The following is a 25,482-nucleotide window of genomic DNA, read 5'->3' on the forward strand; positions in this document are numbered from 1 at the left end:
GTATAATGTTTTTATAAACTTTGTCCTGATTTTTTTTGTCCTGATTTTCTTTTTGTCCTGATTTTCTTTTCAGAATCTAGAATCTTTATCACTGTTTTTTTCCTTTACATTTATTCTTTTATTTTGCATTATCAAACTATTAAATTTCTTCTTAAATTTAAATTATGTTAAAATATACACAGCATAAGATTTACCATCTTAATCACTTGGAAGGGGTGAGTTTAGTCCTGTTAATATATTCAATTTGTTCTACAACAAATGTCCAAAATTTTTTCATCTTGCAAAACAGAAACGATATATCAAACAACCATTCTCTATTTCCTCCTCCCGCGCAGACCCTGGCTACCCCCATTCTACCTTCTGTTTCTATGAATTTCACTACTCTTGATACCTCATATAAGTGGAAGCACACTGTACTTGTCTTTTGTGACTAGCTTATTTTATTTAGCATAATGTTGTCAAAGCTCATCTGTATTGTGGTATGTACTGGAAATACCCTTCTTTGTAAGGCTGAATAATATTCCACTCTATGTGTATACCAGATATTGTTCATTCATTTATCTGGCAATGACTACTTGAGTTGCTTCTATTTCTTGGCTATTGTGAATAATGCTGCTATGAACATGAGTGTAAAAATATCTCTCTGTGTCTCCACTTTCAATGTTGGGGTGGGGGGGCAGGTATATACCCAGAAGTGGGATTGCTGGATCATATGGTATATCTCTTTTTAATTTTTTGAGGAACTATTCCATTGTTTCATAGCAAGTCTACTCTTTTACATCCCTACCAATAGGACACAAGTGTTCCAGTTTCCCTACATTCTTACCAACACTTCTTTTCTTCTTCTTTTTTTTTTTTTTTGAATGTATTGACCTAAAGGTTTTCATGCAATTTAGTTATTGTTTTAATATCTGTAGAATCTATAGTGATATTTTCTGTTTAATTTCTTGGTAATATGTATTTCACTTTTTATTTTCTTGGTTATATATCCATGTATACAAGTATTATAGAAGACTGTTGGTCAACTTTTCACTCCTTTGGGCATTTATAAATGTCCCAATTTTATTGATTTCTTATTTATTGTATATGATCAGAGGACATACTCTGTTGGCTTCATTTTTTTTTTTTTTTTTTTTTTTTTTTTTACATTTATTGATACTTATGTACTAAGAAGCCCAGGGCATATCTAGGTGAGTGACCATATGCTCTTAAAAAATATTTAGGGATGCCTCGGCAGCCCAGTTCACTGAGTGATTATTGATTTCGGCTCTGGTCATGATCCCAGGATCATGGGATGAGCCCCACATCAGTCCCACGCTAAGTACAAAGCCTGCTTAAGATTCTCTTTCTCTCTCCTTTTGCCCCTTTCCCCACTCACATTCTCTCTTTCTCAAAAAAAACTTAAAAACTACTTAAATTTTGTAGAGAACACTATTATGTAAATATGAATTAGTTTAATGTGGTCAATAATATTGTTCAGGTCTTATAGCCCTATTGATTTTTTGGCTAGATATTCTATAAATTAGTAAGAAATGATGTCAAACTTCCAGATTTGGTTATAGATTTGTCTATTTTTCCATTTAGTTTTATAAGGTTTTGCTTTTTATGTTTTGGAGATCAGTTATTAGATGTGTACACATTTATGGCTATTATGTCTTTCTAATGAATTGACTTTTTCATTATTGTGCAATGTCCATCTTTATATGTCAAAATACATATTTCCTTGATGTCTATTGTTGTTTGATATTAATATAGTCACTCTAGCTTTCTTCCTCTTCCTGTTTGAAATGTCATTTTCCAAATTTAAAATATTTCATTCAATCTGTGTCTTTCATATTTAATTTGTCCTTTGTAGACAATGCATATTAAGGTCCTGGTTTTTGAATATCTGAAAATATGCATCATTTATCTTTATTATTTAGTTTATTTACATTTAATGCAATTGTTAGCATATATAGATTCAGGACTCCCATCTTGCTCTTTGTCCCACTTGTTTTTTGTGTTTATTTCTCCTTTTGAATATTCATTTGGTTAATCAATTACCTTCTGAGTTCATCTTACTTCATCTATTGGCTTTTGTTGGTCTTATATATGGATAACTTTTATTTATTTTGTATTGAAACATATTTGAAATATGACAATTTCAAGTATAAGTTTAAGGTAGTAAACCTTAGTATATAGCATATAGCATATAATGTTTGGTTTTCTATGTAGAAATAATATTCAACGACAAAAAAGAACTAATATTCAAAATACTTGACAACTGATATGAAAATACTATATTCTTTTCTTTTTTAGATGTCCTAAAGTGTTTGTATTCTAAAACTACTTAGCAAGTGATAAAAGTTAATAGTCACATCATTCTATAAATTTCCAAATCTTTTTATAAGAAGCTTGTTAGATGCAGATTTTACCAGCTAAAGAGAACTCTGAGCCCAGAACTAAACCAGAGTCTTCCATTATATAGTGAGCTGTTTAATAAGGAGATAATTTTCTTAAAAAAATAATACTGTTTATGATACTACAGTATATCTGATTCTGTTGAGAAATACCAATTACCTATACATCATATTTCTATTTTGGATCATATGCATCTACTTTTTATTGGGTCAAAAGCTACGAATAGAATTGCTGGGTCATAGAGGATGGGTATGTATACTCTTGTCAGCATTGTATGTTAGTTTGATTATTTCATATTTCCATCAGAACTTGTGCCATTAAACAAAATGTATGATACTATCAGTTTACCCATAACTTTTTCCTGTGCCATTAGGCAAAGCATGTGTAACTTCCAACAACTTTCATCCCCCAAATCTAGAATTTTCTTTCTTGTATTTGGAGTATATTTCTTTAAGTGCTTTGCAGCTTTGCATTGGTTTATGTTTTATTATATTTTTCTGTCAATATTGGTATTGGGTTTTAAAGAAAATGCCTTAATAGACATGTAAATGGGAAGTCATGAGAGTGTCCATAAGAAGATTTTGATCAAGCATGATTTAAAATAGGAATTCCATCTCATTTTATTGAAACATCCCATTTTATTGCCATCTGACAAATTATTTTCTCCTATTTACATCTCTGTTAATCTTCCTTTGGTGACATCGGTATCAGTCGAGGTTAAATCAGGAAAAAAAAAAGCCATTTAATAATTTGAATAAGAAAAGTATAAAGATTTGGTGGCTATAATAGGTTAATAAAATAATTAGATTGGCTAGTAAGTAGTAAAGAAACCTTTAAAGAATTTAGGAATATCAAATATATAAAATAATAATGGACAATATAATATGACTTAATAGTCACTACCCTAAGGCTGAGACAGTGCTCTTAAGGAAGAGTTCCCTCCACTCCAAAAAGGAGAACCAGGCCTTGCTTGGATAAAGTCTAACTATGACTCACTGAATGGCAGAGAAATGGCTTTTGTGCCAGAAAAACTTATAAGAAATATCTTCTATAGGATGACAGGAAAAGCTTTTCATAGGGAGGCGTTTCATTATGGGTATTCACTACAAAATTATGTGGTGGAGTTGCTGGCAGAAGATGCTGGCTTTGGGTGATGCTGGGGGCTAAATTGAAGGAAGCAGATACTGAGGAACCCATGTGCACTGCAGGAAACGGATGCTGGGAAAGCTGCTCGTGCTGCAGGAGGCTGCCAAAGATGCACACCCAAACTGGGAAGCAAAACCATTACCTCCTGCAGTGTCTCTCCATGGCCCATGACTGACAAAACTGGGCATCATGGCAGCCAACAAAGAGAAAAATATATTTAAAGGGCTGTGGTTTATTTTCACAGAGCAGGCAAAAAGGGTAAATTTGGAGTGGAGAGGCAATAAGTCAATAACTTGGTAATGCCACTTTCTGGCTCTTATGCCTTTGTCCAGGCATACACAGGACAAAAGTTTCCTCTCTATCCTTTCAATTTTTGGCTACCATTTCTTATCACTGAAAATAAGGAAAATTACTGTTTTTGTCCCATTGTACCTTAATTTGCAAAACATCTGGACTATAGAAAGAACTTAATGAAGAGTTTTGAGTTTGTGAGGGTATACTGAATAAGGTAATACCCAAATTTAAATCTCAGCATCATGCTTTTCTGTAAGCTACTGACCACATTCAGCATTTACTACAGTGTAAACTCATTATTGTTTAGATCTGCTCCTCTTTTTATTGTCACTGTATCAGTAAATGGCACCATTTCTTGACCAGTAACCCAACTTAGAAATCTGGAACTCCCCTTTCTCTTTTCCCCCCATTCTACATATTTAATCAATTAGAATTTAAGGACATTATTACTCATTTGTTGACTATATTCCCTACTGTTATTTTCTTGATTCTGGTCCTTGCCATAGGTCTTCTAGATTATTGTGATGTTCTCCCTGCTGGCCTTCCTGCCTTCAGTTTTACAAGCCTCTGATTTATACTTTATACTGTTGCCTCAGTTATCTAGTAAAATTAATATCTTATCATGTGGCTACCTTGCTTAAATCCTTTCAGAGGTTTTCTGTTTCTTAAAGCAATGTTTTTCAACTGTGCTCTTAAGAATCCCCAGGTAAATGCAGCGACCTTCAAGTGTATGAAGAGGAAAAGGAACAGAGAGAGGGCGGATTCTGGAATGTACATTCTTTCTTCCTACTAAGCAGCTTAATTTGAGCTCTTTTACATATTTTTTGTAAGATTTTTTTTTTACTATGGTGTTTCACTATAAACAACTATAGCTAAATTTCAACTAAACAATTTTAAAAACAACTGAACTAAAGGATAAATTCCAAGCCTTTGATATGGCATTCACAATCATCTATGAATCTGGCTTTTGAGTAATTTTTAGCCTGATATTTAATCCTTCCTACCCTGCCAAGAGAACAAAAATCAACTGCTCCTGTACTCAATTATTCAAAGTTCTCTAAATATGCAACATTTTAAAACTTACTTGTTATTTCAAGAAACAAGTTTTGAGTACTAACTATGTGCCAGCTACTGTACCAAGTGCTGCAGCATAGTAGTGATCCAAACAGAAAAACAATAAATAAATAAACTAACAAACAAACCTATACTATAAGTACATGGAAAATGCTATAAAATTACACAATAGTAAATTGAGATAGAAAGTTTGTGGGATATAGTTTTATTTATAAACATAGTGGCCGGAGAGAATCTGACGAGATGGTAGCATATGAGTAAAGCCTCAAAGATGATGAGTGAAGTAAGCATTCTAGACATCTGAGGCAAGAACTTACTAAGCAGAGAACAGAAAATGTCAATTCCCTCAGGCAAGAGTATGTCTAGAATAGTGGAAGAACACCAAAAAAGCCAATGTGGCTGGAGTAGAAGGAACAAGGAGGAAAAAAAAAAATAGTGGGGATGAGATTAGAGGCAAGATGGGAACCAAGCTGTTAAGAATTAAGTAGGTCATTACAATACTTTTGGCTTTTATTCAGAACAATATGCTCTATTAGTTTCCTGGGGTTGCCATAACAAAGTACCACAAGATGGGTAGATTAAAACAACAGAAGTTTATCCTGTCACAATTCAGGAGACCAGAAGTTCAAAATCAAGGTGTCAACAGGGCCATGTTCCCTTTGCAGGAGCTAGGGGAGGATTCTTCTTTGGCTCTTTCTAACTTCTGATAGTGACCATCAATCCTGGCTGTTCATTGCCTGGCATCTAAATCACTTCAGTCACTGCCTCTGTCATCAATGGCATTCTCCCTGTGTGTCTCCCTCTCCTCTTCTTATAAGGACACTAGTCATATTGGTCATAATCCAGTATGACCCCATATTAACTAATTACATCTGCAATGGCGTATTTCATGTAAGATTACTTTCTGAGTATGGGGGTTTAGGATTTAAACATTATCTTTCTGGGGACACAACTCAGCTCTAAACACATGGGCAGCCAGAGTTTTGATACATAAGTTATAGGATCAGACTTAGATTTCTAAAGTATCTTTCTGGCTGGTATATTTAAAGACTAGAGAGACCAACTTGGAGGCAAGGAAATGAATGAGTTCGTGATGATAGATGATTGGATTAGTAGAGGTGGTGAGAAGTAGTGGAATTTAGTTATATTTCAAAGGCAGAACTGACAGGATTTACTAATAGTTTTATTGTAAATACGAAGGAGAGAAGTATAGTTAATTCCAACATTTTTGACTTAGGCACGTAGAATTATTGACAGAGGAGAAAATGTAAAAATCGATTATAGAAATATAACACGAGGCATTCAACTGAACATAATAAATTTGAGAACTGCTTTAAACGTGTCTATATCCCGTACAGTTCAGCATTTCTCCTGATATTTTATCTTTTAACAAAACATGCTGATTAATACTGTGTTTGCTGTGGCTGCTGTAACCAATTACCAGAAACTGAGTGGCTTAAACCAACAGAAATTTATTTTCCCAAAGTTCTGGAGGCCAGGGTTGCTTCCTTCTGGAAGTTCTGAGGAAGAATTCCTTCTCTCCCTTTCTTCTAGATTCTGGTGGTGACCAGCAATCCTTGATGTGTCTCAGCTTTACACATTCATCATGCCAATCTTCAGATTGCCACCTTCTCTGTGCACCTTTTCCCTTCTCTTTTAAGAACACTATATAGGGGCGCCTGGGTGGCGCAGTCGGTTAAGCGTCCGACTTCAGCCAGGTCACGATGTCGCGGTCCGGGAGTTCGAGCCCCGCGTCGGGCTCTGGGCTGATGGCTCAGAGCCTGGAGCCTGTTTCCGATTCTGTGTCTCCCTCTCTCTCTGCCCCTCCCCCGTTCATGCTCTGTCTCTCTCTGTCCCAAAAATAAATAAATGTTGAAAAAAAAAATTAAAAAAAAAAAAAGAACACTATATAGATTTAGAGCCCAGCTTAATTCAATATCTCATCTTAAGATCCTTCATTACCCCTACAAAGACCCTTTCTCTGAGTAAGTTTACACTCACAGGTTCTGAATGTACATATTTTCTTGTAGAGGAGGGTCATCATTCAGCTCACTACAAGTAGTTACCTTAAAAAAAAAAAAAACAACAAAAACAAAAAAACATTGGCTTTGGTAGACTTCTACTTTGTGCTTGCAAGTTCCATTACAGTCTTCTTCTCTAGTAGTGTTGGAGACATGAAGAATGGATAAAATTCTCACTTTAATATGTGGTTAAATTTGAGAGAAGACCAGAAATAACTTGTCATTCTTTTTGACCTTTCCAGTTACACATGACTGACACTTCCCTTTTAAGGACTGTACGTAGGACACTTGATAATATGAAATTTACACAGATGGCAGTAACTAACTTCCTCTGGCCTGATGGTAGTAGGAGAGGTGTTTAATACTGGATGTACTATGATCTGCTTATGCCTGCAAGATGCACAAAATCCCAAGCCTATGGTGAACCCAGTTAGGAGAAACTGTAGGCAAATGTAAGCTAGGTGTAAGTGAAATACGTACAGGAAATCACTGAGAAGTCCTTTTGGAGAGTACAGAGCCAGTAATCTGAATGCCCTTGTGATAGTTTTATTATATAATATGTGTTGTAGCTGTAGAATATATTTATTCATTTTATTGTTTGGTAATGCAATAAGCCCTTTTTAAAAATATTTATTTTTGAGAAAGCATGAGCAAGGGAGGTGCAGAAAGAGAGGAGGACAAAGGATTTGAAGCAGGCTCCTCACTGACAACAGACAGCCGGATATGGGGCTCAAACTCACAAACCCATGAGATCATGACCTTGAGCCGAAGTTGGACGCTCAACCGACTGAGCCACCCAGCCACCCCAGTAATGCAATAAGCCCTTTAACACCAAGAAGCTCAAGTAATGAAAGTGATTATGTAATTAAACATTTAATACTGAATTGGTTTTTAAGAAAGTTGATAATCAACATGTGCTTGCCCAATATGTAAAGGCTTTTCTCATCCACAATATGGGTGCTATAGTCTAAACTGTCCTTCCCAAATTTTCTGTTAAAACTCTACCCCCTAATATGACTGCCTTTGGATATAGAGCCTTCAGGGAGGTAAATGAGGTTAAATGAGGTCATAAAGGTGGGGTCTTCATCCTATAGAACTGGTGACTTTATAAGAAGAAGAAGAGAGAGAGAGATATAGATTTCTTTCTCCATCTAGGGCATACAGAGAAAAGACCACATGAAGGCACAGCAAGAAGGGGCCATCTATAAGCCAGGAAAAGAGTCCTTACCAGAAGTCAACAATGCTGGCACTCTGATCTTGGACTTCCCAGCTTCCAGAACTGTGAAAACTAAATTTCTGTTTAAGCCATGCATTCTGTGGTACTTTGTTATGGCAAAGACAGTGGACCAAAGTGACTACATAAAAATCAGAAGGCAAAAATTCAGTTCAAACAATTATAGTTATTTAGCAAAATTTCACATGGTATTGATTTAATCTGTGCAACTGCAGAAGGTGTGTTTAATTAATTACTTTCTGAAGTTTGGCTTTTCATTTAAATAAAATTTCTTCTAGGGTTGCCTGAGTGACTCAGTTAAGCATCCGACTTCGGCTCAGGTCATGATCTCATGGTTCATGAGTTCAAGCCCTGCGTTGGGCTCTGTGCTGACAGCTCAGAGACTAGAGCCTGCTTAGGATGATGTGTCTCCCTCTCTTTCTGTCCCTCCCCTGCTCGCACGCTCTCTCTCTCTCTCTCAAAAATAAATAAGCATTTAAAAAAACAAATAAATAAATAAAAATAAAATTTCTTCTAAAATAATTTTGCTCATTTGGGATTTTGCAATTTCCTGTGCTCATATGAAAAACGAAGTCATAGCTCCATCAACAGAAGTACTTAACGGTTATATGATGCCAGTTTTATGTCAAAACTGTTAAATGCTTCAAATAAAACAAAAACAATTCCAATGATGGCTTAATATTTTTTATTCAAATCCATGAAATAACAGTAAGTATTTTGAACATTTATAGTGATCAGGTGAAATATCTGACAAAACTGCGATTGTTTATTAGAAATTCAGCAAAAAGTTTCAGTATTTAAGGTGATACGAAGTGATGTTTGAAAAATAAATTTTGTTGCAGAAAAGTTTTGAGGTAAAAACTGAAAAGCTATCCAAAAATTGGAATTGGATGCCTATACATATACATGCTATACATTACATAGTAAGAATGAAGTTCAGGGTCTTTTTGGTAACAAACTCTTGTTAAATACAAAAATATTTTCAAGTATAGAAATGCTTTCCTTTTTGCTGCCCATGTAGAAATATTTGAGCCTTTAAAGAATTACTTTGTTTAATTTTTTTTTTCAACGTTTTTTATTTATTTTTGGGACAGAGAGAGACAGAGCATGAACGGGGGAGGGGCAGAGAGAGAGGGAGACACAGAATCGGAAACAGGCTCCAGGCTCTGAGCCATCAGCCCAGAGCCCGACGCGGGGCTCGAACTCAAGGACCGCGAGATCGTGACCTGGCTGAAGTCGGACGCTTAACCGACTGCGCCACCCAGGCGCCCCTAAAGAATTACTTTGTAAGTGAACCTGTCCTTTAATAGTATTAAAGATTTTGTAAAGGAGTTCTGTAAATTTTTGTGTATATTTTACGCCCTGATTTTCAGCACTCTTTTATTTTCAAAAGTCCCGATTCTGATAACTTACATGAACACTAATTGTTGGCGTCTAATTGCACATTTCAAGAAAGCAGTTGGATGGGTGTGTAGGAAAGGCAGAAAGTGTCTAGACAAGATTTGCAATTTGGAAGTCACCAGTATATAGATGGAAATGTAAGCCATACAACAGAGTTTGTCTTTCACTCTGAAAAGAAAAACAAATAAGAAATCTTTTAAAAAAAAATTTTTTTTTCAACGTTTATTTATTTTGGGGACAGAGAGAGACAGAGCATGAACGGGGGAGGGGCAGAGAGACAGGGAGACACAGAATCGGAAACAGGCTCCAGGCTCTGAGCCATCAGCCCAGAGCCCGACGCGGGGCTCGAACTCCCGGATCGCGAGATCGTGACCTGGCTGAAGTCGGACGCTTAACCGACTGCGCCACCCAGGCGCCCCATAAGAAATCTTTTAAAAGTAAATCATAATCATCATTTTAAGTGTGTATTAAAAATTAGCCTTCAAACTGAGTGTCATAACACTGCTTTTAGGACTGTTGTGTTGTATCACAGAGTCTTGTTTTTCATAGTAGAATATTACCTAACTTAGATTAATAGTTTTGTGAACACAGACACAAATATCTGGCACAATACAATTTCATAACTCATTCATTTTGTGGTTTTCAATATTTAATGGGAATTACTATTAAGAGTAGCAATTCCTACATTTTTTAAATGACTGCATTCTCCAAGTAGTTTAAAATAACTGCTAATAGTATTAACTAAAATTCTGTATTTTACTGCAAGAAAAATGCTGAACAAAAAAAGAAATGTATACTTATGTTTTCTCCCACTTGGGGTGGGTGGGGAAGGTACCTCTCTAATCTGGTTGTTCTACCAGAAACTCAACCAAATGTACAAAAAGCTAAGCACAGGTTCCTATCCCTTGTAATTATTCCCCGAATCTTCAATTTTCTGTTTCTACTTTGGAATCACCAGTTAGTTTACTTAGCTTTAAATTTTAAACTCACTTCAGATTCTCTTCATTTTGTTTTGTAAATGACCAGCTCTCCAGCTCTACTGACTGTAGCCTCTGCAATGTTCTCACAACCAAACCTCTATCTGTGCTTAGCATATTATGATATCCATTTAATTTACTGAATGTTTAACATATTTTCCTCACTATTATCTCTGCTCCTAGCCTTTTCTATCTCTAAAACCTCCTTACACAATATTATCAATTTAATCTTTTTAAAGAAGGTCTGTAAGCCCTTCCCCCCCTGCCTAGTAGCATTTACAACCTTTCATATGGTTATTGGAAAAATTCATATTACTTAAACCAGCAAGTAAATCCCTTCCTACTTTCTAAACTTACCTTCCACTTTTCTATCTTACATGGTATGGTCTAACCAAACTGAACCACGCACTTTTTTCCTACATATAATATGCATTTTGTCTCTTCAATTCCATTCCAGAAATTGTTTCTTCTGCCCAATCCTTCCTTCCTTCACTTCTGCATAGCAAAATATATGCAATTAAATGCCACCTGGCCTCATCAGCCTGTGTGTAAAATTGAGCTGCTGAACTGTTTTTGTACTTCATTTTAATTTTTTATTATAAAAGCAATATATGTACATGGTTATAAAAATTCAATCACTATTCCATCTCCCAGAGACATTGTTTTCCTATTTGTGTTTATTTTGGTGGTTATTTCCATAGCTCCAAAGAATGCAAATTGGCTTTACATCAATTTTTAAAATCTAGATTAAAATGAAAATGAAAGCCTTTACCTTTCAAAATTTACAAGTTAGACAAATGTTTTTGGTTGTCATTTGCCTTACCAAAAATCAGTCTCTGGACATTGGATTTCCAGTCTATCTACAGGTTACTGAATGCTTTATTTCAGACCAACTTCAGTACAACTTACCCACCTTTCCTCTATTTACTTTCCTTCCAGTACTTCATTCCAAGATTGAGGAGAGACCCTTCCCTAGATCCCCTGAAATAAAAGTCAATAAAAGTGAAAGTTTTAATAAATCAGAGGTAGCTAATTGACTTTCCAATGCAGAAAATAAGATTGAACTGCTTCTAATTCTGGTTACTTTCAGATCCATTCCCACATTTCAAAATGTTCAGGAAATGGCCCTCCCAGTTCAGCTGTTGGTCTGCCTCTATGGGTAAAATTAGCTTATCTTTTCTTAGTAGGAATGCCCTTAGACACGTCTACACTGCTGAAAGTGGAGTTGCAAAAATCTTGCAGGACAGAGAAAGGTGTGGTGTGCCTCTCCTCTAAGTCGAAATAGATCTCCTACAGCCTCGTTTTCTGTCTTCAGATCTCTCTTAAGACAAATGAAAAATCAGAATATCTGCTTCTTTTAAGAGAGGTCTGCAGGGTGGTCTTACCTTACAGCCTTTAAAGTTGTAACCTCCCAAATTTACATTCTTCCTATTGTTGCAAAAATTAGATTGTGGAAGCATGTAAAAAATATCATATGTAGGATAACAGTGTTATAGTCTAAACAGAGCTTTTGCAATTATCGTAGTCTTCCATTTATTAACCATACATAAATAAGATTTGAGCATTTTGTTAATTCTTTCTGCAGTCTTCCAGCTCTGTAGTCTCATCAGATGCTCTAGACACACACACAGATATACAAACTTTTCACACAATCAGGTAATAAAAAATAAGTAATAAGAGAGATTAAATTCACACTTAAAAAGGACAGTTTTCATTAGGAGTAACATGATCTGTGGTAATGAATTTTTTCTTATAACAAAAGTGGTCTCTTAAATGATCACAAAGAAAATCCAAGATGTTGGCTATTTTGTAAATTTATTGCTATGGTGATAAGGTCCTTAGAACAAAAACTTAGAAATTCCAGCTTAAAGGACCAAGTCTTTCCTCAACAGTTTAAAAACTTTGCAGAAGGGAAGATTTCCTATTCTTGTGGCTGAGAAAGGCAGCCTATTTTGAGTACCATATGGAGATATCTTTAGTTACGTGTGTAGAGGTTGATGCCAGGTGAATGAGGCCACAAGACAGTGAAAGAACTACTTTTTTTTTTTCCTTTTTCTATGACAAGATGCTAAAATTTTAAAATGAGACATGCCATGCCATAGGCAGGTGAAACTCACTTCAAAATGCATAATTTATTAAGGAAATGAATAATAACATATTTGATGACAGTTGGACCTCTCAGTCAGAACAAGGTTATTTTTTTAAAAAAGCCAGGATATGTACTTTGAAGAAATGGTTTAGTCAAAATATTTTTTTAGTAAAATTATTTTAAGAGAAAAATGTAGTATATGGTATTTCTAAAGTTGGCTGCAATTAAGACCCCCCCCCTTCCCAAATGCACGTTAAGTACAGTGACGCTTTCCATCTAGAGGTAAAGTCTAATTCTTTCTTTGAATCTGGGTAGTACTGTGGCTCAATTGTAACCAATAGAAAGAGGTAAAAGTGACGATAAATGTTTGGTGTCTCTGCCATAAAAGATAATGAAGCTTCTTTTACCTGGGATATTCATTTTGGAACCTAAACCACAGTGTGTAAGATGCAAATACCCTGAGGCCACCAGAAAGGCCAAATTAGGTTTCTGTCTAAAAGCTTCAGCTATGGTCCTAATTGGTAGCCCATATCAACTTCTAGATGATTCCACGTGCTAATGATCAAGTCACCTCCCGACTACACGGGTTCCCAGGATAGGCTTCTGATATCACAGAACAAGAAAGGCCATGCCCATTGTGCTATGTCAGAATTCCTAACCCAGAGAAACTTTGAGCACCATATAATTAATTTTTATACCAAGTTTTAAAATGGTTTATTACACAGCAATAGCAGCTGGTACAGAGCCCTACACTGTGAGTATAAATGAGAGAGAGGTGCAGAGTTCCTGAAGAGACACCTGAGACCTGAAGTGTTCCTGAAACCCTGTATACATTCTTTGTAGTTGAGGAACCCCAGGACTGACACTTAATGCAGTCAAAGTGGTCACGGCAGACTAGAAGGGAGAAACCAGAAGGCTTCCCACTGATGACAAGGAATATATGACCATTTCCTATGAGCCAGAAGTAGGCAAAGTGGAAGAGACATCTGACATAGGAGCTTTTCCATGTCCTATCAAAGAAGACCGTCTGGGAGAATGAGGGAACTCTATAGGTAATGCCTGAGTGTGGAGCTGAGATATAAGTGTCTAGCTGAAGGAAAGACAACTGGAGGGATCTTTGGTTAGGAGAGCCCAGCAAGAGATTTTGGAAGAAACTTGAAAATTGTCCAGGATAAAAGGAGTTTTAAGTATCTTCAAGGCTTGAATAGATAAAAGCCAGTTTACAATAGCACAAGCCAAGAAATTTCTTTTTCTCTCTTTCCTTGATTTGCTTCCAAAACTGCAGTTATAGTTATGGGAGAGATTAGAAGAAAACGTAAAAAATGAAAAAACAAAAACAAAAGCAAGAAAACACACACACACACACACACAGACCTGTTGTAGAAAAAGAGAATGTGATTCAGTAGCGTCTGTTCATTTAACTCCTAGTAACTGGCTGGAAGGCAAAGAATATGGCCCCAGACACAGATGAGCAGATGTGGCTGTCAGTTAGTGGAAGTCCTCTTTTGATTTCCCCCCTATTTTATGAATTAAATATTTACTGGGAACATCACCAGCGTGGATCTGGAAGAGAATATACATGTTTGAGGAAAAAGGAAAAGTTATAAAATAATCATCAGAAAGAGTGATAGAACTAGTAACTGTTTAGCGACCAGAATTAATAATGCAGCTGAGGTTGGTGTCACAAATTTAAAGTGATTAAGACTCAGTGTAGTTAACTGTTACTCAGCCACGTTTGGCTGTTGGATGGGCACATGGAGTAGGTCAGTAGTTGAGTTTAACCAGCCTTGAGGTTTTGCCAGATGAGGGTGTTGAGTAGTAATGAAAAAAGGAGTGATATTAATCAGTACTTTGAAATTGAAGCAGAGTAAGCAGAAAAGTGAGGCATTGGTGAAGAAAAGTAGAAGGTTAGTAGGATCAAAGTTGGAGGTTCTGAGTGGTTGGAGTAGGGAGAGAGAGGAGATGAGAAAGAGAGCAGATAGACGTTATCTTAATTGAATAAATCAATGTTATGTTTGAAGTTTAACTTATATTGGCCCATTATCAGAATAAGTTTGTATTTATAGAATTATATATTATTTATGCTAGAGAAATAATAACTAGGATATTAAACCAATTAGAAAGGCCAAGGATACAGCATGAGTTCTTTATATGCCGTATGTCACATATCTCAATTATCCTAATTATGGAGGCGTTCAGAAGAAAATATAACAACTAAAATACTTTACAAATGTTTACTACATTCAAAAGATACTTTTACCATTTTTCTGTTTTTAGTGAAGTTTATTGCAGTCAACCTACCCATATTAATATAGAAATTTTAAATGAGCAAAGACAATATCTGCTTTGAATGTCAAACTATTCTGAAAGGCATTGGGAGGGTTAGTAATTATAATATATGGGAATTTTTAAAAAATCCATTTTGTTATTTAATTGTAATGAATACATATCTTTTTTCCCAACACACACATATATTCTGACACATTCATTAACATTTAAAAAAGATGAAATGCAATCAGATAGGAAATGAATGTGCAGAATTGCATTCCCTTCTCTCAGTATGAATTACAATCTAATTCTTAAACAATATATACATGACATTTAGTATTCTATATATTCTTTTCCACTTTTCCTTTTTAAAGGACTTAATTTATTCACCAAAGGCTGCAATTTTCAGATTATTTATAGATACAGAGGCCATTAAGCCTTGCTGCATAAATGGTAAATAATGACACCATGAAAATAATCTTTTAATATTACTTTATGAATATGTATGGCATTATTGTAATATTCATTTTGAAAACTTCCTTATAAACAGGATACGTGCAAATAAAACAAGCAGTCAGTATTCCAGTCATATTGGTTCGGTTCATAAATTTTATATGAATAATTTATATAAAAATCCTAAAAAATCTTCAAATTATCTGGTAGTTCTCCAGATTAGCACTTACTTTTAAAATTTTAAAAAGTTCCCTTTGCTTCTAAGTAATAGAAAAACAGGAGAAAACATATTGTAGCATAGGTGAAAGATGCCAACTAAAAACTTCTTTGTCTACAGTTTTCAGGAATACTGTTGAAAAATTAAAAACAAAACAAAAAAAAACAATAACAAGCTAAATCCACTGCTTGCTGAATTTTATACTTCAAATTTGGATCTAATTAAGTAAGCATTTTATTTTCATCTTTGTCTTCATTATTAGCTTTGAACCACAATTAAGAGCTTTAAAAGTGTTTTTATTGTCAAAGATATTACAATATGAAAAAGCTGAATGAATCATGTAAGCTGAATTGCTATAATTTTCATTTATATTTTTTTCTCAAAAGCAGTTCATAATTATAATTATTAGATACTGATTGCAAATGCCCTACACATTAATAATGATGATATGATTTTAAATTTGCCCCAAAGCATGGTATGTGAATTAAATTGCCCAACTCCAGTAGGAACTCTTTAATAGGAGACAATTCCCACACATTTCTATCTATCTACCTTTTGTGGTTTACATAGATTAAAGTACATTTATTTTGGTAGAAATCGATGGTTAAATCTGGTGACCAATAAATAGGGTATCTTCCAAGAAAGGGTCTTATACTCCATTTTAGTTAGTAATACAAAGAGCTACCACAACAAAGAAAATAGTGGGATAGGTTTGAAAATTATTACTGTATATAAGGAAAAGTCTCTTCACAAAACAATTGATACTGCCTTTTTTGAAAATGAGGGAATACTAGATTTCTTCTTTTTTTTTTTTTTTTTTTCAACGTTTATTTATTTTTGGGACAGAGAGAGACAGAGCATGAACAGGGGAGGGGCAGAGAGAGAGGGAGACACAGAATCGGAAACAGGCTCCAGGCTCCGAGCCATCAGCCCAGAGCCCGACGCGGGGCTCGAACTCACAGACCGTGAGATCGTGACCTGGCTGAAGTCGGACGCTTAACCGACTGCGCCACCCAGGCGCCCCTAGATTTCTTCTTTTTAGGAATACTAGGTGTTTTTTAAAATATGCACCTTTATATTTTTTTCTCAGGACAATTCTATGTTTTAATAACTGTTTCAAAGGAATATATTTAATTTTTGGATTTTCAGACCCAGGGGAAGGATTAAAAGCAACAACAACAACAGCAGCAAAGCTGTTAAAAAGACACATTTGAGTAAATGGTAAATGTAGTGAGAGAAGAGTGCTAACTCAGGCAAATCTAATTTTAATCTTGCACTTCAGCATGTATTTGCATTGTAAATTTGAAAAATGTTTTACCATTTATGGCTCTGAAATTTCTGATTTGTAAAGTGGAGAACATATTACCTAACTGAACAGTTATTTTGGAAACTAGGAGAAAACTACAAAGAGGGTATGGCAGAGTCCTAACATATAGAAGATGCCCAATGGATACTAGTGGTTTCTATTTGTAGTGTTCCCAAAGTCCTTGCATAGATGGAGCTTCCTGTTTACTGTTTCACATCTTGACTTCATACTAAAGAGTAGGACAGATCTTGCTTTAAAGGCTGAGAAGCAGCCAGGTGTTTTCTCCCTTTTAAAGAAAGGTGGTGGCAATCTGGCTGCATGTGATCCCATTTAGGTATCATTGTAACAAAGGTATTTGGGCTCTCATAATTGCAATTTAGGGAATGTAGATTTGGCCAACACCCCACACACAAATCCAGGTAACAAAAGCCAAAGGTTTTTAAAGATTAAAAAAATGTACATAATATATACATACATATGTATATAATTTTATACACACACACACACACATATAGTTTACAACGAATTCTGATTGGCATTAGAGGCAGAAAATTAATCTTAGCTGAATATAATTTGTTACTAAGCCTCTCACTAAGCAAACTTTTTATGGTAGTAAGTTGTATGTTTTCAGGCTGAGTCCTTAGAATATTTGTGATTTGGCCCAGTCCAAAAGTTCATGGTTCTTCGTGGTGAAGACATGCATAGGCCCATCTTATTAATGGCCTCCCAGCTCCGTTTTAAAATAAATGGACCAACAATGAAGCAACAGAGAAATCAAGGAATCGATCCCATTTACAATTGCACAAAACCATAAAATATGTAGAAATGTAACCAAAGAGGTGAAAAATCTATACACTGAAAACTATAGAAAGCTTAAGAAAGAAATTGAAGAAGACACAAACAAATGGAAAAAGATTCCATGCTCCTGGATAAGAAGAGCAAATATTGTTAAAATGTCGCTACTACCCAAAGCAATCTGCATATTCAACGCAATCCCTATTAAAATAACACCAGCGCTCTTCACAGAGCTAGAACAAACAGTCCTAAAATTTGTATGGAACCAGAAAAGACCCCGAATAGCCAAAGCAATCTCGAAAAAGAAAAACAAAGCAGGAGGCATCACAATCCTGGATGTCAAGCTATACTACAAAGCTGTAATCATCAAGATGGTATGGTACTGGCACAAGAACAGACACTCTGATCAATGGCACAGAATAGAGAACCCAGAAATGGACCTACAAACATATGGCCAACTAATCTTTGACAAAGCAGGAAAGAATATCCAATGGAATAAAGACAGTCTCTTCAGCAATTGGTGCTGGGAAAACTGGGCGACATGCAGAAGAATGAATCTGGACTACTTTCTTACACCAGACACAAAAATAAACTCAAAATGGATGAAAGACCTAAATGTAAGACAGGAAGCCATCAAAATCCTCAAGGAGAAAGCAGGCAGAAATCTCTTTGATCTTTGCTGCAGCAACTTATTAACACGTCTGCAGAGGCAAAGGAAACAAAAGCAAAAATGAACTACTGAGACCTCATCAAAATAAAAATCTTCTGCACAGCAAAGGAAACAATCAGCAAAACTAAAAGGCAACTGACAGAATTGTAAAAGATATTTGCAAATGACATATCAGATAAAGGGTTAGAATCCAAAATCTGTAAAGAACTTATCAAACTCAACACCCAAAAAACAAACAATCCAGTGAAGAAATGGGCAAAAGACATGAACAGACACTTCTCCAAAGAAGACATGCAGATAGCCAACTGACACATGAAACAATGCTCAACATCACTCATCATCAGGGAAATACAAATCAAAACCACAATGAGATACCACCTCAGACCTGTCAGAATGGCTAACATTAACAACTCAGGCAACAACAGATGTGGGTGAGGATGTGGAGAAAGAGGATCTTTTTTTGCATTGTTGGTGGGAATGCAAGCTGCTGCAGCCACTCTGGAAAACAGTATGGAGGTTCCTCAAAATACTAAAAATAGAACTACCCTATGACTCAGCAGTTGTACTACTAGGTGTTTATCTAAGGGATACATGTGTGCTGTTTTGAAGGGACATATGCACCCCAATGTTTATAGCAGCACTATCAACAATAGCCAAAGTATGGAAAGAGCCCAAATGTCTATTGATGGATGAATGGATAAGGAAGATGTGGTATATATATACAATGGAGTATTATTCGGTAATCAAAAACAATGAAATCTTGCCATTTGCAAATACACGGATGGAGCTGGAGGGTATTATGCTAAGCGAAATTAGTCAGAGGAAGACAAATATCATATGACTTCACTCATATGAGGACTTTAAGAGACAAAACAGATGAACATAAGGGAAGGGAAACAAAAATAATATAAAAACATGGAGGGGGACAAAACAGAAGAGACTCTTAAATATGGAGAACAAACATAGGGTTACTGGAGGGGTTGTGGGAGGGAGGATGGGCTAAATTGGTAAGGGGCATTAAGGAATCTACTTCTGGAATCATTGTTGCACTATATGCTAACTAATTTGGATGTAAATTTAAAAAATAAAATTAATAATAAAAAATTAAAAATAAAGAAATTATTAAGGAGTAAAAATCAAAACAAAAATAAATAAATAAATAAATAAATAAATAAATAAATAAATAAATAAAAGTAAATGGAGACTGAGCCCTTTACTTGTGGGATCTGATGCTATCTCTAGGTAGCTAGTGTCAGAGTTGAGTTGAGTTGAGTGAAATTCTCAGACATCCTGCTGGCATCTGAGAATTGCTTGGTGTTCTATGGTAGACATCTCCCTACACACACACACACACACACACACACACACACACTGGAATTGGGTCTGGGAACCTAAAAGACTATGTGAAAATAAGGTGAACTCTTTATCTCTCTGCATTACAAAATGAATTCTAGATGGAAAAAAGACTTAGATATGAAAACTAAGCTTTAATGTTTTAAATATGTATTGGGTAGTTTTTACAAAGCGCACACACACACACACACACACACAAATCCCCACAAACCATAAAAAACATAAATTTGTCTACATTAAAATAAAAAAAAACACACAAAAGTTATGTGTGAGAAAGGTTGATAAAAAATAAAGCATCTGCAACAAATTGGTAGAAGAATTTTAAACATAAAAGCAAATAAAAGTATTACTCATAACACAAAAATAATTATTAAAATGGTAATATAATACCTCACCCCCAACATATATACAAAGGTCCAAAGAATATTATTGAAAAATTTAAAAATCCAAACTATGGGAAATCAGATCTGCAAAGACTCAATGTATCACTTGTAATCAGAGAAATGAAAATATTTCCAAATCTATGAGATATCATTTCACACTTAACAGATTAGAGGAAAACTTATAGAACCAAATGCTATCTAAAATGTGGGAAATAGAAACAATCATGTGCTCATAATAAATTATATAATGGTATAATAATTTTGTATAGCACTTTGTCAGTAGCCAGTAGAACTGCTTATGTGCTTTTCCAACACTCCAGCAAAACAACTTCTATGAATATATGCTGGAAGAGATCTCAAATAATGCACAAAAAAACTTGCTCAAAGATGTTAATTCCATCTTTTGCAATTAAAACAAATTAGAAACCATGTAAATGAGTGAACTAGAACTACAGGCATTGAGGTGGACAAATTTTTGAAACCTATTTAGTGAATATCTAGAATTCATTTTGTAACATATTGCTGAATGACATAAATGATGTACTATTATTTATATAAAAGTTAACACTTACATAAACCTTAACACAATGTTATGTGTTGCTGAGGGTTTCATAAATATGTAGTAGAATATAAAAACATGCAGGGAAAGGATGCCCACCTCCTTCAGGATGATGGTTATCCTTGAGGACTTTGGTATGTGTGGAAGGGGTTACTATATCTTTATTTCATGTCTTTAATAAATCTAAAACACATATGGTAAATAGTAACATTTGTTATACATAGCGTGGGAGTGCATATACTAGGGTAATAGTGTATATTAAAATACTGTTTTTATTTTCTTTATGTTTAAAATATTGTATGCATTGCTTTCCTATTGGTGCTGTTCCAAATTACCACAAATTGGTAGATTAAAACCATATATATTTATTACCTTACATTTTAGAGGCCAGAATTCCAATAGTTTCATTAGGGCAAAATCCAAGTGTTGACATGACCACACTTCTTCTGGAGGTTCTAGGGGAGAATCCATCCATTGCTTGTTCAGCTTATGTTGGCTGCTGGTGTTCTTGGCTTTTAGTCCATCACTTCCTTCTCTGCCTCAGTTTTTACATCACATTTTCTCTGTATGTCTAATCTCCCTCTACATCTCTTAAGAGGCCACTTGTATGGTATTTTGGGCCCACATAGATAATTCAGGATAATTCTGCCAAAAATTCATCATCTAAGATAACATGGACAAGTTTCAGGAACTAGAAACCTGAGATCTTTGGGGGCTACCATTTAGCCCACTGCATTTTATAACAAATTAAAGAGAAGAATCAAAGAAAAGAATAAAACTGAAGAACAGTATTTATTTCCTTTTTTCATTGTGTGTGTGTGTGTGTGTGTGTGTGTGTGTGTGTTTTCTGTTTTCAAGAAATATTTGCAGAGGACCTATTATATACCAGGTATACCTTAAGCTTTGAGGACACAGTAGTGTATAAGATAAACAAGGTACCTGACTGAAGAAAACTTATATTGGAGTAAAAGAGGCATAGTCAATAATTATGTAAATAAAACCACTGTGAAGTATGATACATGTTATACAGGAAATATATAATGTGTGATCAAAAATATAAAGGAATGCAAGAGAACTACTTGTGTTACTTTTCTAGGGAAGGCCTTTCTGTTTGGGGACCATTCAACTTAGTACTAGGAGGTTAAGAGTTGGTAATACAAAGAACCAAGGAAAGAGCTGATGAAAGTATAATACGTATAAAACCTGCAAAGCCATATATGTATAATTATTTCTAATAAGTTTAGACAACTTGCTATGTTGTCTTTGAAAAACAACATGGATGATTCAAACTAGATCTTTTGCAGAGTGAATTTTTGTATTCACATGCAATGGAAGAAACTTCTTCCTTCTGCTACATTCAGTTAACTAATATAATGCATTTAACTGCTATGTGGTAGCATTTGGCCAAAATGCATAAATGCAATAAGAAGAGATGGATTTATTTGCATGCTAAAAGGAGTCACACATTATTGCTAATGAAAGAAGAAAAATTCTTACTGCAAAACATTAAATTATGGGAATAAAAATACTTGAGAGTCTTACCCTATGAACTATATATATATATATATATATATATATATATATATACACATACCCATGGAGATGATGAAAATCTTTATGCCTGCAAGAAATGATAGCAAGGCAACTTCTTGAACAGAAATAATTTTGGGGTGAGGAAAGGTCAATTTCACTAGGGGATACTGAATAGAAAGAAAACAAATCAGGAAACAATCAATAGAAAGGGGGCAGAAGGTCATTAACTATGGGCAGTGCTAATTTTTGTGTGAATTTAAAATGAAGACTATGTAAAGATGTTTTGGAAAGTTCATGCTTTATGGGGCACCTGGGTGGCTTAGTCGGTTGAATGTCCAACTCTTGATTTTGGCTCAGGTCATGATCACAGGGTCATGGGATTCAGCCCTGTGTCAGGCTCTGTGCTAAGCCTGGAGCCTGCTTAAAATTCTCTCTCTCTTCCTTTTTCTCTCTCTCTCCCCTCTGCCCCTCTACCTTGAGCATGTGTTTTTCTCTCTAAAATAAAAACATTGATAAAAAATAAAATAAATAAAAGCATATGCCTTCTAAGTCTAATGTCATGGAAATTAAAATGTTGCAAGAAACTATTCAGAAACAGTGAGGGTACAATTTACAATTGAGTCCCTTTGCCTAGAAATATCTCAATAATTTACTCTGAAGTTCAGATTTTAAGAGTTTTCTTGATCTTGTTCAGGCATATGAGAGTGTGGCAGCAGCAACAAAACTTATTTTCAAAAAAGAAGCCTAAAGAAGTAACTCCAGCCTGAACTCCCAATGTTCCCAGTTGTGTATTATCTCTGAACAACAGGGTAGCATGTGATTCTTGGAAGCAAATGCTCTTGTCATCCGGTCCTATACTGACCACAGTACACCAAGAAAGGATTTTAGCATTTGATATGGGAAGAGATTCTATCATCGTAGCAGGCAAGGTTTATTTTATGGAGTTTGAATGTACAAAGCAGTTGTGTATAACTAACTGAAACTAAAAAGAGATACATATCATTTCTCAGTTGGAAAACACATATTTTTTCCCTCAGAGATCTTATTTTTTAGAGCAGTTTTAGGAACACAGCAAAATTGAGCAGAATGTATTGAAAGTCCCTGTATATCTCATACCCACAAATATGCATAGCCTTCCTCATTACTAACATCCCCCACAATAGTGGTATATTTGCTACAAATGATGAACCTATACTGACACATAACACCCCAAATCCATAATTTACATTAGAGTTTACTCTTGGTGTTGTACATTCAAAGATTTGGGCAAATATATAAAGATGCATATCAACCATTATGGTATCTTCCATTATAGTATCTTCCACTGACCTAAAAATCGTCTGTGCTCTGCCTATTCGTCCCTCTCTCCTTATAAGCCCTGGAAATCACTGATTTTTCACTGTCTCCATATTTTTGCCTTTTCCAGAATGTGTATAGATGAAATCATACAATATGTACTCTTTTTAGACTGGCTTCTTTTACTTAGTAGTATATTTTAATTTCTTCCATATTTTTGCATGGCTTGATAGATCATTTCTTTTTACTTCTGTGTAATATTCCGATGTCTAGATGTACCATAGTTTGTTTATGTATCCATCTACTGAAGGACATCTTGCTCACTTCTACGCATTGGCAATTATAAAGAAACCTGACAAGAATATCTGTGCAGGTTTTTGTGTAGATGTGAGTTTTCATCTCCTTTGGTTAAATACCAAGGAGCGTGATTGATGTATCATATACTAAGAGTATGTCTAGTTTTTTAAGAAACTCCCCAATTGTCTTTGAAAGTATCTGTACCATTTTGTATTCCCACCAGCAGTGAATGTGAGTTTCTATTGCTTCACATCCGTGCCAGCATTTAGTGTCATCAGTGTTCCGGATTTTGGCCATTCTAGTAGGTGTGTTTTGGTATCTTTTTTGTGTTGATTTGTATTTCCCTACTGACAAATTATGTGGAGCATCTTTTTATTTGCTTATTTGCTCTCTGTATATCTTTTTTTGTGAAAAGTCTATTAAAGTCTTTGACCCATTTTTCAATAAGTTGTTTTCTTATTATTGAATTTTAAGAGTTCTTTGTATATTTTAGGCAACAGTTCTTTATAAGATGTGTCTTTTGCAAATATTTTATCTCACTTTCTCATTTTATTCTTTGGAGTAGATTTCACAGAGCATAAATATTTACTTTCAATAAAATCCAGCTTATCTATTAATTCTTTCATGGATTGTGCCTTAGGTCTTAAAAATCTCTGTACTCAAGATCATTTAGATTTTTGCCTATACAGTTTTATATATATATATATATATATATATATATATATATATATATATATGTTATACAGGTTTGTGTTTTACATTTATTTTATTTATTTATTATTTATTTATTTTTAATGTTTATTTCCTTTGAGAGAGAAAGTGTGTGTGTATGCATGAGTGAGGGAAGGACATAGAGGGAGAGAGAGAGAATCCCAAGAGGCTCCACGCTGACAGTGCAGAGCCCAAGACGGTCTCAATCTCATAAACTGTGAGATCATGACCTGAGCTGAAATCAAGAACCAGACACTTAACCGACTGAGTCATTCAGGTGCCCCTTACATTTACATTTATTGATTTTTTTAATTTTTTTTAATGTTTATTTATTTTTGAGAGAGACAGAGACAGAGCTTGAGCAGGGGAGGGGCAGAGAGAGAGGGAGACACATAATCCGAAACAGGCTCCAGCCTCTGAGCTGTCAGCACAGAGCCTGTCGCAGGGCTCGAACCCATGGACTGTGAGATCATGACCTGAGCCAAAGTTGGACGCCCAACTGACTGAGCCACCGAGGGCTCCCCCTTACATTTACATTTAATTCTGTGATCTATTTTGATTTAATTTTTGCTGCATGGAGATGTTCAGTTGTTCCAACATCATTTGTTGAAAAAACTATCATTACTCCATTGCATTACATTTACTCCATTGTCGAAGATCAGTTGACTCTAATTACGTCCATTTCCAGGCTTTCTGTTCTCTTCCATTGATCTATTTGTGTATTCTTTTACCAGTACCACAGTGTCACTTTCAATATGACATTTATTGATTTCATTGTAGCTTTACAGTAAGTCCTAGAGTTGAATAGTGGCAGTCCTCCAGTATTGTCCTTTTCCTTCAATGTTAAATAGGCTATCCTGTTTCATTTATCTTTCCATATAAACTTTAGAATCAGTTGTTGATATCCAAAGTAACATGCTGAAATTTTGACTGGGATTGCATTGAATCTATAGATCAAGTTGTGTAAAACTCACACGTTGATAATTTTGAATAGGCCTATTTAAA

The sequence above is a fragment of the Puma concolor genome, chromosome F2, assembly GCF_028749965.1.
Source record: "Puma concolor isolate L17-30 chromosome F2, mPumCon1.1.hap2, whole genome shotgun sequence".
Classification (NCBI taxonomy): Eukaryota; Metazoa; Chordata; class Mammalia; order Carnivora; family Felidae; genus Puma; species Puma concolor.